This window comes from Mytilus californianus, unplaced genomic scaffold (genome assembly GCF_021869535.1).
Source record: "Mytilus californianus isolate M0D057914Y unplaced genomic scaffold, xbMytCali1.0.p SCAF_7, whole genome shotgun sequence".
In the NCBI taxonomy this organism is placed as follows: Eukaryota; Metazoa; Mollusca; class Bivalvia; order Mytilida; family Mytilidae; genus Mytilus; species Mytilus californianus.
In genome coordinates, this window is record NW_026262723.1 from 38,962,937 (window position 1) to 38,975,851 (window position 12,915).

Consider the following 12,915-nt stretch of genomic DNA (forward strand, 5'->3'; position numbering starts at 1 on the left):
ACTGTCAGGTGTCATCTGACCTTGACCTCATTTTCATGGTTCAGTGGTTATAGTTAAGTTTTTGTGTTTTGGTCTGTTTTTCTTATACTGTATGCAATAGGTCTACTATATTTGGTGTATGGAAAGATTGTAAGGTGTTCATGTCTAGCTGGCAGGTTTCATTTGATCTTGACCTCATTTTCATGGTTCAGTGGTCAAAGTTAAGATTTTGAGTTTTGGTCTTTTTTTTTAATACTATATGCAATAGGTCAACTATATTTGGTGTATGGAAATATTTATGATCTATATGTCAGACGCGCAGGTTTTATTTGACCTTGACCTCATTTTCACAGTTCATTGCTCAGTGTTAAGTTTTTGTGTTTTGGTCTGTTTTTCTTAAACTATAAGCAATAAGCCAACTATATTTGTTGTATGGAAGAATTGTTAGCTGTACATGCCTGCCTGGCATGGTTCATCTGACCTTGACCTCATTTCCATGTTTCATTGGTCAATGTTTAGTTTTCTTGGTTAATGTTAAGTTTATGTGACAGTTATAATAAATTAAGCTTTATATTTAGGACTATCAACATAATATCAATGATTAGTAAAGAAGGCGAGACATTTCAGCGTGTGCACTCTTGTATTCCTGTAAGGGACATATAATGGTATATATATAGTCCTTTTGTCCATCAATCCATCTGTCCATTGGTCCATATGTCAACACCTCTTATAATATCTCGTGAAATTTTAGAAAAAAACTCAAAACATTAGGATTGATGGAAGAATCCTTTTGATTTTGATTTTTTTTGTCTGTTGTTCAAGGGACCTTATCTATTAGATTTTGATTAATTTTCACATATCACACATTAATTTGAGTCATCTATAACCAAATTTTTTGTGATTTTCTTCCATGTTGATCAACCAACATGAATGTCATGTCTTAAAATAGAACATAGGGGTAAAAGTACAGTTTTTGCTGATATTTCTAAAACTATAGCAATTACAGAAAAATTTACAAGGGTAAAAATGGTCACACAACAAGTTCTATCTGACTTGACAAGTGTTAACTGAAAAATGAATCAGCATGGCAAAATGTATCCACCCTAAAAATTGGAAGAGTTAGTTACTGGTTTTGAAGTAATTGCCCCTGAAATATCGATTTTTCTTCCAATTTTCAGCAGTTATGAGCTGTCATCTTGAAATTATAGGAGCTAGGTTAAAATTTAAAAGTGTAAATTGCCAAAAGGATAAGCACAACATGATGTACATACCCTGAAATTGAAGAAAAATCTGTCAATCTGTTTTTGAGTTATTGCCCCTAAACTCAAATTAATTTCAGTTTTTTGCCGTGATTGTGAAAAAAATAGGAGCTAGGTTAAAGTGTAAATTGCAAAAATGATCAGAACAAGAAGACCTATAAAGATTGAAAATTGCAGAAAAAATCTCTCAACCTGTTTTGGAGTTATTGCCCCCGAAATACACTTTTTTTTCCTTCATTTTGTCACATTGTTATGCTGTTATTTAGAAGTTTTAACTGCAAAAATGATCAGCATGACAATTTCTATCTGCATTGAACATCACAACTATTTTAGAGTTATTGCCCTTGAAATGTTGATTTATGATGTTTTTTTGCATATTTAGCTTTTATTTAAATAAAATAGGGAACTAAGTTAAACATGTAAATTGAAAAAAATGATCAGCAACACGGAAGAGTAAATATAGTATGCATGTGTATATAAAAAGTCCTAATGAGCCAATTGGAGTTTTTTTTGCTCTGAGCAATACAGGCACAGGTGTGCCTCTTGTTTTATCTGATAACTTTGCTGATTGAGGCCAAGTTTGGTTTAATTTGGCCGAATAGTTAAATTAAAAGCAGAAGATTTTTGAAAAGATTTACAAAGATTACCAATAAATCACAGAATATAACTTTAAAGGACAATAACTCCAATAAGTTGTCAATCGCCAATTGGTCATGTCAACTTATTTGTAGATCTTTCTTTGCTTGATATTTATGCTGTTTACAGTATACATGTATCTCAATTTATAATGATATTCAAGATTATTAACAAAAAATAAAAAAAGACCTTTTCTCCGCTCCATAAATTAAATTTCACCAAGGGCCTGTATAATGCTGAAAATGCCTTTAAATGTTTTTATGGAACACCCTTCAAAAAAACTGTGGGCAGGGGTTCCACTGACCCTGACTAACCGGCCGGGTCTGAGGGGCATTCAACCAATATAAGTATGCTGAAAGAAAAGATATAATAATGGTTTATAGAAAAAGTAACACTGAACAATTCTGAAAATGGAACATATCAAGGAGAAATTATTAGCACCCTCCCCACCCTGAAAAAATTGCACCCCTGGAAAAAAAATCAAGTCATCCCATTGTAGTCTTACAATAGTTACTGAAGACCCCTTATCATTAATTAAATTAGTTTTCAAGTTGTGAGGATTTGAAATTGTTTTTTTACATTTTCCCCATAGACTTCTATAGTAAACCCCTATGTTCTATTTTTTATACGACCGCAAAAATTAAAAATTTTTTGGTCGTATATTGGTATGACGTTGGCGTCGTCGTCGTCGTCGTCCGGCGTCGTCCGGCGTCGTCCGAAGACACATTGGTTTTCGCACTCTAACTTTAGTTTAAGTGAATGGATCTCCATGAAATTTCACCATAAGGTTCAATACCACGAAAGGAAGGTTGGGATTGATTTTGGGGGTTATGGTACCAACAGTTAAGGAATTAGGGGCCAAAAAGGGGCCAAAAATAAGCATTTTTGTAACTTTCAGACAATAACTTGTGTGTAAGTGTATGGATCTCTCTGACATTGTACCACAAGGTTCCATATCACAAAGGGAAGGCTGTAATTGATTTTGGGGGTAATTGCCTCAAAATTTTAGGAATTAGGGGCCAAAAAAGGGGCAAAAAACAAGCATTTTTCTAGTTTCATGACAATAACTTGTGTGTAAGTGTTTGGATATTTCTGAAATTGTACTACAAGGTTCCATATCACAAAGGGAAAGCTGGAATTGAGTTTGGGGGTAATTGCCCGAAACGTTTAGGAATTGGGGGCCAAAAAGGGGCCAAAAATAAGCATTTTTCTAGTTTCCAGACAATAACTTGTGTTCAAGTGTATGGATCTCTCTGAAATTGTACTGCAAGGTACCATACCACAAAGGGAAGGCTGGGATTGAGTTTGGGGGTGATGAATCATAAGGGGGTTCAAAAAATTGGGGGGGGGGGGATTTTTTTTTTTTTTTTTTCTTTTTTTCCTTTTTTTTTCTTTTAAAATTTTCCATTTTAAGTTGGTTATTTCTGATTTATATTTAAAAGCAAATAATAATGATATGGTAGGAGATACACACCAAACAGGATGTGTAAATTATTATATAATAAGTATTGTGCTATAGCAAGAAATTTTCAATTGCACAGTATTGCACAATAGCAAGAAATCTTCAATTGCACAGTATTGCGCAATAGCAAGAAATCTTCAATTGCACAGTATTGCGCAATAGCAAGAAATATCCAAAAGCACAATATTGCGCAATAGCAAGAAATTGTCAATTGTACAGTATTGCGCAATAGCAAGAAATATTCAATTGCACAGTATTGTGCAAAAGAAGATACTTCGTATAAATTGCTTATTTCTTGATCAATTTCAATGGGGTTTTATTCTTGAATTCTTGGGGTTCTTTAATATGCTGAATCTAACCGTGTATTAAGTTTTTGGATTTTGGGCCCCGTTTTTTAAATTGGTCCACATTGAGGTCCAAAGGGTCCAAAATTTAACTTTGTTTGATTTCATCAAAAATTGAATTATTGGGGTTCTTTGATATGCCGAATCTAACCGTGTATTTAGATTTTTAATTTTGGGTCCCGTTTTTTAAATTGGTCGACATTAAGGTCCAAAGGGTCCAAAATTAAACTTAGTTTGATTTTAACAAAAATAGAATTCTTGGGGTTCTTTGATATGCTGAATCTAAACATGTGTTTAGATTTTTGATTATGGGCCCAGTTTTCAAGTTGGTCCAAGTTGGGTCCAAAATTAAACTTTGTTTGATTTCAACAAAAATTGAATATATGGGGTTCTTTGATATGCTGAATCTAAACATGTATTCAGATTTTAGATTTTTGGCCCAGTTTTCAAGTTGGTCCAAATTGGGGTCCAAAATTAAACTTTGTTTGATTTCAACAAAAATTGAATATATGGGGTTCTTTGATATGCTGAATCTTACCATGTATTTAGATTTTTTATTTGTGGGCCCGCTATCAAATTGGTTCATATTGAGGTCAAAAGGGTCCAAAATTAAACTTTGTTTGATTTCATCAAAAATTGAATTATTGGGGTTCTTTGATATGCCAAATCTAACCGTGTATTTAGATTTTTAATTTTGGGTCCCCTTTTTTAAATTGGTCTACATTAAGGTCCAAAGGGTCCAAAATTAAACTTAGTTTGATTTTAACAGAAATTGAATTTTAGGGGTTCTTTGATATGCTGAATCTAAACATGTGTTTAGATTTTTGATTATGGGACCAGTTTTCAAGTTGGTCCAAGTTGGGGTCCAAAATTAAACTTTGTTTGATTTCAACAAAAATTGAATATATGGGGTTCTTTGATATGCTGAATCTAAACATGTATTTAGATTTTAGATTTTTGGCCCAGTTTTCAAGTTGGTCCAAATTGGGGTCCAAAATTAAACTTTGTTTGATTTCAACAAAAATTGAATATATGGGGTTCTTTGATATGCTGAATCTTACCATGTATTTAGATTTTTTATTTTGTGGGCCCGCTATCAAATTGGTTCATATTGAGGTCAAAAGGGTCCAAAATTAAACTGTTTGATTTCATCAAAAATTGAATTATTGGGGTTCTTTGATATGCCAAATCTAACTGTGTTTTTAGATTTTTAATTTTGGGTCCCGTTTTTTAAATTGGTCTACATTAAGGTCCAAAGGGTCCAAAATTAAACTTTGAGTTTGATTTTAACAAAAATTGAATTCTTGGGGTACTTTGATATGCTGAATCTAAACATGTGTTTAGATTTTTGATTATGGGACCAGTTTTCAAGTTTGTCCAAGTTGGGGTCCAAAATTAAACTTTGTTTGATTTCAACAAAAATTGAATATATGGGGTTCTTTGATATGCTGAATCTAACCATGTATTTTGATTTTGGACATTGGACCATAATAGGTAAATTAAAAAAATTGAAGTTCTTAGACCACATTCTTTCTGTGTCAGAAACCTATGCTGTGTCAAATATTTAATCACAATCCAAATTCAGAGCTGTATCAAGCTTGAATGTTGTGTCCATACTTGCCCCAATTGTTCAGGGTTCGACCTCTGCGGTCGTATCAAGCTGCGCCCAGCGAAGCATTTTATTACCAATGGGGATCATGTTGGTTGTAGGGCAGGGTCATCGGATACATTTTTCAATCAAGGTACTCTATTAATAACTGTGGCTAAGTTTAATTCCATTTGGCCAAGTAGATTTAGAGAAGATTTTTGTAAAAAAAAATTGTGAAAAACTGACTTTAAAGGGCAATATCTCCTTAAGGGGTCAACTGACAATTTTGGTCATATGACTTATTTGTAGATCTTACTTTGCTGAACATTTTTGCTGTTTACAGTTTATCTCTATCTATTATAATATTCAAGATAATAACCAAAAACTGCAAAGTTTCATTAAAATTACCAATTTAGGGGCAGCAACCTTACAGCAGGTTGTCTAGTTTGTCTGAAAATTTGAGGGCAGATAGATCTTGACCTGATGAACATTTTTACCATGTGTCAGATTTGCTCTTAATGCTTTAGTTTCAGAGATATAAAGCCAAAAACTGCATTTTACCCCCATGTTCTATTTTTAGCCATGGCAGCCATTTTGGTTGGTGTGCAGGGTCATCGGATACATTTTTTTAAAAAAAAATCCTTAAGGATGATATAGGCCGAGTTTGGTTTAACTTGGCCCAGTAATTTCAGAGGAGAAGATTTTTGTAAAAGATTACAAAAAATACAAAAAATTGTGAAAAGTTGACTTTAAAGGGCAATAACTCCTTAAGGGGTCAATTGACAATTTTGATCATAAACTTATTTGTAGATCTTACTTTGCTGAACATTTTTGCTGTTTACAGTTTATCTCTATCTATTATAATATTCAAGATAATAACCAAAAACTGCAAAATTTCATTAAAATTACCAATTTAGGGGCAGCAACCCAACAAAGTAGTTTCAGAGGAGAAGATTTTTGTGAAGGTTAAGGGACGACGACGACAACGACGACGGACGCCAAGTGATGAGAAAAGCTCACTTGACCCTTTTGTGTCAGGTGAGCTAAAAAGGGTTAAAATATAGCACATTTAAATGAAAACTGAATTTCTCTGTGATATTTGCCACAGCACATTAGGCATATAAATCCTTCCAAGTGATGTAGGTGGAGCCAATGTCTATTCAGCAATCATTTCACATCTTATTGTGCAATATTCACTTTTATACGACCGCATATTTTGCGGTCGTATATTGGTATGACGTCGGTGTCGTCGTCCAAAGACTTATTGGTTTTCGCACTCTAACTTTAGTTGAAGTGAATTGATCTCTATGAAATTTTACCATAAGGTTCAAATCACAAAAGGAAGGTTGGGATTGATTCTGGGGGTTATGGTACCAACAGTTAAGGAATTAGGGGCCAAAAAGGGGCCGAAAATAAGCCATGCCAAGAAATCCTCGCTAAAAATTCCGGTCGACCTCCTACGGCATCCATTAGTAGTTAAAGATTTTATTTCATTCAATAAATTAATTTATGACCCGCGTGTACGTCTCACTTAAAACACAGCCATATACCAAATGGTCAAAATTAATCATCCATGTAATTTGCTCTATGGGATGTTTGCAAAATTTCAACGGAGGCAATTTCTTGGCATGGGAGAAAGGAAGAAAGACCATTCACAATTTGTCTTACATTTGTTTTTCTCTCTTTCAATTAAATAAAAAAAAATTAAACCTTTCAGATGTAGAGTTCATAAGAAGGAAATATTCCCTGTGGAACACCACCACCACCACCACCCCCCCCCCCCTTTTTGTGCTCTCTTTTTTCAACCCTCTAATCTAATCAAAATTAAAACTTTGATTTCTAACCGATCTTTTCATGTACCGGACCGGCAACTTTTTTTATTTAATAAGAAAATCTACAGTGCCGTTATACACATGCATGCTGATTGCCTGGAGTCCCCGCCCGAAAAGGAAGAAAAAGTTTAACTCCAAGATACTATATTCCTGAATCACGTGATTTTTACTACGTGGAGCTTAAATTAGAATAAATACCGAATATGGAAAGTGAAACTACAATTCATAACATAAAAATTCATAACATAAAGTCCGTTGGCAAATAGAAGAAAAGGAAGATTATTTTTGGCAAAGGGTACCGGGGTAATCCTCTTTGAGTTCAAAATATACATGAAATATTTGCCACTGCCCCTTGTCTCGGTTCTATGAATGTTTACCCTGAGTTTTCAATCTGTTACATGCCAAGAAATCCTCGCTAAAAATTCCGGTCGACCTCCTACGGCATCCATTAGTAGTTAAAGATTTTATTTCATTCAATAAATTATTTTATGACCCGCGTGTACGTCTCACTTAAAACACAGCCATATACCAAATGGTCAAAATTAATCATCCATGTAATTTGCTCTATGGGATGTTTGCAAAATTTCAACGGAGGCAATTTCTTGGCATGCATTTTTGTAACTTCCAGACATAACTTGTGTGTTAGTGTATGGATCTCTCTGACATTGTACCACAAGGTTTCATATCACAAAGGGAATGCTGGGATTGATTTTGGGGGTAATTGCCTCCAAAATTTAGGAATTAGGGGCCAAAAAAGGGGCAAAAAACAAGCATTTTTCTAGTTTCATGACAATAACTTGTGTGTAAGTGTATGGATCTTTATGAAATTGTACTACAAGGTTCCATATCACAAAGGGAAAGCTGGGTTTGAGTTTGGGGGTAATTGCCCTAAACATTTAAGAATTTGTGGGTGATGAATCATAAGGGGGTTCAAAAAATTTGGGGGGGGGGGGATTTTTTTTTCCTTTTTTTTTCTTTAAAATTTTCCATGGTTATTTCTGATTTATATATAAAAGCAAATAATAATGATATGGTTTGAATAGGTAAATTAAAATTTTTTAAGTTCTTAGACCACATTCATTCTGTGTCAGAAACCTATGCTGTGTCAAATATTTAATTACAATCCAAATTCAGTGCTGTATCAAGCTTGAATGTTGTGTCCATACTTGCCCCAACTGTTCATGGTTCGACCTCTGCGGTCGTATCAAGCTGCCTATAATGGTTTACTTTTATAAATTGTAACTTGGATTGGAGAGTTGTCTCATTGGCACTCATACCACATCTTCCTATATCTATATATTAAATCAAAACTGCAGATATACAGACATGCATGCATAAGACATGCATAAGAAAATTATTCTAAAAGAAACAGTTTCAGCAAAAAGGTAGTCAAGACAACCTTAGTGAGGTTTATGAAAAAATATCCACACAAACCTGGCCGAGAACAGTTATTTCATAGAGCATTTCTTATAGACAATAAAGTCAAATTAAAAAAATCCACCTGCTCTATCTCAAAAAGATTTTTACAGTGTAGTGTACTTCTATTGGGACAGATAATATCAAAATTATAGAAAAGTCTACCAGCTCTAACTCAAAATATTGACAATTCTATGTTAAGGGGGTCTAAAATTCACTTTGACAGCTTCAGACATACTAGTTTTTGACCTTTTTTGACTGGATTAAATCACTACTTAACATAAAGATTCAGCGCCCAAATGTTTTTAACATGTAATTTCATCCCCTTAAGCTTACTTAATATTTCATGCATAAAATATAAAGAAATAAATTTGGAAAGTGTATGAAAAACATTTGCAAAAGAGGGACGAAAGATACCAGAGGGACAGTCAAACTCATAGATCGAAAAGTTATACACTTTCCACACTAGGGACTATATTTGTCCTCGGATCACCTTCAACTGTTTACTATCTGTTTAATTCAGGGACTAGGACCAACTTGAGAAATGAATCAAGATTTAAAAATTGCTAGCCTTATAAGAAGCTGTTATTTCATTTAAAAAAAAACTTTATTTAAATTTAACATTTGAATGACTTTAATTTTGGATCAACTATCATTATATCTACCAACCAGATATTTCTAAGCTCAAGTGAATAGCTGAAATAGGATCCTAGTTACAGGATGCAAGTCCAGTACCCACGAATGAAGTCCCGTAATAAATCTAACATATTTCAAATAGTTAAGTGGGTGGCTGCTGTTTTTTTTTTTTTTTTTTTATTTTTTTTTGTTGAGTTTCGGCTTGCAAAAAAATGTATCATACCTGTCAATTATGTTTTTTTTTCAAATTAACTTAAGAGAGGGCTGATCATCATTGATATAGCTATGTGAATTGAGTTTTTATAACACATTTCAATTACAATTTGATGTTGTTCCTAACTGGGATAAAAGGGTACACTCAGGAAAACTGTTCTTAGACCTCGTTGCTACATTTTGGTGCTGTTTTAATATATATACTGCATGATTAATGTCAGATCTATCTGTTCTGGTCTTGTATTGTGTTTAGATTTTGGTGTATTTTTTTGTGACTTTGAAATTTCAATACTTTAAGTACCGCTTAAGTTGACGCTAGGGACCGTCTTGACCATGTTGTAGGGTATAAATGATTCGTTAATTGTTGAAGACCCTCCAGTGACTGTCAAGTTGAAGAACAGGAATAAAAGCCCTGTTCATTGATAATTTGTATTTTTTGAAGAAAAAAATTTCCATGTATTGTGTGCGATGTTGTCCCATGCACATTTACTCTATAATCCCTTTATTTTCTATTTAAGGGCCTGAACACGGCTTAATGCAAGTTGAGCCCTTCAATGTAAAAGGTCATATGGCAATACGTTGTTTTTCTTTTTAAATTGTTTGATTCCGGGAGATTGAATGTCTCACTTTAATTTAACCCATGTCAGCTTTTTAGTTTTATTTACCCAAAATAGAGCCAGTTTTGTATTCTTTAATATAAAGTTTAATTTTCCATGAAAAAACGACAAATTTGCTATGTCCGGTAGCGTTGTATCTACTCAAAACATTTCCTCGAATAATATCTTGACTTCGGCAGTGGACATGTAACATATGCCAAACCATACAACCTTTCGCCCGTCATTGTAGATCTTTCCCAAGTCTTAAGTCTATGCAAAGCAGAGAATGAACATTCACAACATACATATGTTACGAGAAGAACCAACTACAGATTAAATAAAATTGAGAATGGAAACGGGGAATGTATCAGCATGGTCAAAGAGACAACAACCCGGCCAAAGAGCAGAAAACAGACCAAGGCCACCAATGGGTCTTCAACACAGCGAAAAAATCTCGTAAAGACTTCTTGTTCGCTTAACGCCGCCTCAGTACAAAAAGGCGAGAGCTAATTTCAAATATTTTTACAATTTAAAGTAGTTTTTAAAATTTCAGACGAAGGTATTTTACAGTAGAAAAAACATAAAAAAGCGGATGATTAATTGCAACTTATAGTCACAATATTTGATACAATTTTCACCGTCTTCGTACCATTAATAATAATGGCAATGTGTACCGTAAAAGTAACGCTGATGCTGAAAGAGCAAAGCAGATTCAGAAGACAGCAAGATATTTCAAGTTCGGCCACAGAAATAGCTTTGAAAAGATTAAGAATTGCTACAGTGGTATCAACAGTGTTTTTGTGGTAATTTTGTCCCGCTATGATTCTAAGGTTGTTTATTATTCTTAAGATACAAGTAAATCCGATCATACTAGCTGATATTTCTCTATTGTTAAACACCTTATATATATGTAGTATTCCTGTCACCTTCATTGTTCATGCAGTGCTGTCTCCAGTGTTCAGAAATATCTTCAAGAAAATAAAAAAACTTTGCCGTCGAAAAAACAATACAGAAAAAAATGCACCACCAAGTATAACCTTAGCAGATCAGCATTTGGATATCCTCCCCGCCGGCCTACCCCGCTAACCACGCGCGGCCTGATAATTTTCTCCCCACTGTCAAGCCACGATAACGATACTAGGTTGTAGGACAATATGGCAAAAGAAACCGTATACATGTGTATTGTCATATGTTGTGGCTCGTGTATATCAGAGGAGTTGAAGACGTTTTGAAATCTCTAATTCTTTGGCAATTTAACCCTTTCTGGACCCATTGTAAAAAATGAAATTTAATCAACGTGTAGTTGTCGATAATCTCAGAAGATGATTGTCTGAGTTTAAGGGTCATAACCTTTATCAGCTAAGTGGATGAATCGAAATGTGCTAAAAGGTGATAGAGAAGTTGACAACTTTGTCACAATGTGGTATGTGAAAGGCATTCGAATGGGATTTTCGTTTATCAAAAATGAAAATGTATTTGATAATCGTAAGTTAATCCGGTTATCCACTGCTACCAATGTAAGAATCCGCTATATTTGATAATACTTACTTCTTTGTCGGGTGAAATGCCATGTATCGTGTTCTCTCATAATTAATAAAAAGAACTGTGGGGTATACGTCAATGAGGCGACAACACGCATATTATTGTAAGGTGTACATGTCTGACTGGCAGGTATCATCTGACCTTAACCCCATTTTCATGGTTCATTCATCAATGTTAAGTTTTTGTGTTTTGATCTGTTTTCAATTACCATAAGCAAAAAGTCAACTTTATTTGGTGTATGGAATAATTATAAGGTGTACATGTCTGTCTGACAGGATTTATCACCAAATATAGCTGACCTATTGCTTATAGTACTTGAAAAACAGACAAAGACATAAAAAACTTAACATTGACCAATGAACAATGAAAATGAGTCCAAGGTCAGATGAAACCTGCCAGACTGACATATACTCATTACCATCATCCCATGCACCACATATAATTAACCTACTGCTTATAATATCTTAGAAACGGACCTAATCATTTAACTATAACCTTGACCACTGATCCATGAAATGAGGTCGAGGTCAGGTGAACCTTGCAAGGAACCCATATACCAAATATGATTGTCCTATTACTCATAATTAGTGAGAAATTCACATGAAAAAAAATATTCAAGCACTCGCTGAACAATAATAATGAGGTCAAGGACAATGGACATATGACAGATGGAAACTTCGTAACATAAGGCATCTGCATACAGACACCAAGGTCTACTTTCTTCTGAAATTTAAAGCTTGACACAAATGGTTTAGACCACCGCCGTTGGATAGTAATCCCTATGTCTCGCATACTGCGTCTTTTGAAGCAGGCGAGACAAAAAAGGGGTAAAAATCATCTTACAAGAACAACAAGTGCGCACATGCTGAAATGTCTCGCCTGCTTTACTGACCATTGATTTTATGTTGATAGTCCTAAATATAAAGTTTCACTACAAGTATAACATAAACTTAATAAGATCCAAGAAAATGAGGTCAAGGTCAGATAAACCAAGCCAGAAATACATGTACATCTTACAATCATTCCATACACCGAATAAAGTTGACTTATTGCTTATAGTATACAAGTAACAGATCAAACCCTGAAAACATTATATAGACAAAAGAACCATGAAAATGAGGTCAAGGTCAGATGAACCATAGCAGACTGACATGTACACCTTACAATCATTCCATGCATCAAAATGTAGTTGACCTATTGCATATAATCTTGAAGAAACAAACTTAACCAGAAAAAATTAACAATGTACCATGAAAATGAGGTCAAAGTCAGATGATACCTGCCAGACAGACGTGTACACCTTACAAACCAAAACATAAACACTAAACATTAAGGAATGAACAGTGAAAATGAGTTCAAGGTCAAATAAAACCTGCCAGACTGACATGTACATCGTAAAATATTTCCATGCA